Source organism: Sinocyclocheilus grahami, unplaced genomic scaffold, assembly GCF_001515645.1.
Source record: "Sinocyclocheilus grahami isolate Dianchi unplaced genomic scaffold, SAMN03320097.WGS_v1.1 scaffold254.1, whole genome shotgun sequence".
NCBI lineage: Eukaryota > Metazoa > Chordata > Actinopteri > Cypriniformes > Cyprinidae > Sinocyclocheilus > Sinocyclocheilus grahami.
In genome coordinates, this window is record NW_015505433.1 from 228,902 (window position 1) to 231,206 (window position 2,305).

Below are 2,305 nucleotides of genomic sequence, written 5' to 3' on the forward strand. Positions count from 1 at the left end.
TTTTGCATAAAAATTACTATATCTTGTTGGAGTTTAGTGTTATTTTTAAATCATGTTACTTTATACCGGGTGTCTGTTAGATCACAACAATGGAGTAGAGAGCACTATGAACTGTTCTTCTAACTGAAACACTAACTGAAAATTTAAACCTGTTCAAAGAAAAGACTCAATAAACTGTTGCACAGATATAATACACGACACATCTGTATCTTCTCTTCCCTTTGTGCTTTGAACTTTTCTACATGTAACATTTTACCAGATTTAGTCCTACGTACGCTAATTCACCTTTATTTGTTCCCCACTAAATAATGTTTTTTCACTAAATGTTTATATTTTATAAAATTATTGTGCACTCATGATTTTTCTAGAGTAACTTTTGCTGCTGAATTATCCACTAACCTAGTTTATAACAGTATTTTTGTCATAGATCAGGGCTGGGCAACTTCGGTCCTGGAGGGCCACTGCAGAGTTTAGCTCCAACCCTAATCAAACACACCTGCCTGTAACTTTAGTGATCTCTTTGGAGCTAAACTCTAGAGTGGCCCTCCAGGCCCGAAGTTACCCATCCCTGTCATAGATTATGATTATATATTTTTTTCATTTGTTATTTTTCTTCAGGGGTCATATGATGCGATTTCAATTTTTCCTTTCTCTTTGGAGTGTTACAAGCTCTTGGTGCATAAAGAAGATCTGTAACGCTGCAAAGACTAAAGTCTCAAATCCAAAGAGATATTCTTTATAAAAGTTAAGAGTCAGCCGCGTCTACCTAAAATGGCTCGTTCTAACACGCCCCCACATGTCTACGTCACGATGTGGGAAGATTTGCATAACGCCGCCCAAATGTTCACGCAAAGAAAAAAGGCGTAACTTTTATTCTCGCTGTAGTATTGTTGCCGCCGCCACCATGTCGTGAAGGCGCTGTGTGCTTCGTTGTGAAAGTGAATCCAAATTTGGCCTTCCAAAAGAGGACGATATCGCTTCGTCATGCCTGGAGCTGATCCATGCTGGTCGCTGAGGAAATACTTCAGCTTTGCGCTGTGGATCACCAGATTGGCTTTCACCGTGGATGAAGCGGAGTCCAGCCCGGGGTCGTCACATGTGGTTGCCGCAGGCATCACAATATGGTAAGGGACGTAACATTTCCGTCACACGCTTGAGGAATTCGGCCAATCACGACGCACTGGATAGCTGGCCAATCTGAGCACACCTTGCTTTTCAGACCTTCAGACCGAGTAATAATCGACGCGTTTCAGAAGGCGGGGCACAGAGGAGAAACAATAATGTACATTATGTGGAAAATAAGAAAATAATTGAACCTTAAACCGCATAAAACACATTTCATTACACCAAATACACAAAATAATGTTCTTTTTAGCAACATCATATGACCCCTTTAAAATGAAGTTGTCTATATTTGGTAGATTGTGTTTAACACACAAAAGAGTGATAATCAGGTCAACACACAGAGGTATAGAAATTCTACATTGATTTGAAAAAAACTGTGCTGGTATCGGATCGGTATCAGTATCGACCGATACTCAGATAATTTATGGTATTGGATTGGATCTGCTCTGAAAAAAAATGGTATCCGTACATCCCTACAAAAAAACTGTGATAGGCTAGTTGATAGTACTATTAACACAGGTGGAGAAAGATATTGTATTATACAAGAATATAATGACCTACTTGATTAAGTATTTTAATTATTTCAAATACTTTTACATCTGATTTTTTTGATGGGCAGGATTTTAATTAAAAGTAATTAAATACGTATTTTAAATGCTTTTACTTAAAATCCTGCCCGTCTCTGCCTACAAACATGGATGCAAAATGTTTGTTGTTACCAATGTCATTGTACAAAAACTTTATTTGTAGGCATATTTGTCACCCATTATTAGTTTATTTTGCACTAAAAGTAATAGAAGGGTTACCACCTGAATAAATTAAGTCAAGTCACCTTTATTTATATAGCGCTTTTAACAATACAGATTGTGTCAAAGCAACTGAACAGCATTAATTAGGAAAATAGTGTCAATAATGCAAAATGACAATAGTAAACACTCATTTTTCAGTTAAAGGCAGTTCATCATTGAATTCAGTGATGTCAACATCCAGCTCAGTTTAAATAATATCTTTGCAATCATGCCAACGATAACGCTGGAAATGAAGTGCCCCCAACTAAGCAAGCCAGAGGCGACAGCGGCAAGGAACCAAAACTCCAGCGGGGACAGAATGGAGAAAAAACCTTGGGAGAAACCAGGCTCAGTCGGGGGGCCAGTTCTCCTCTGACCAGACAAACCAGCAG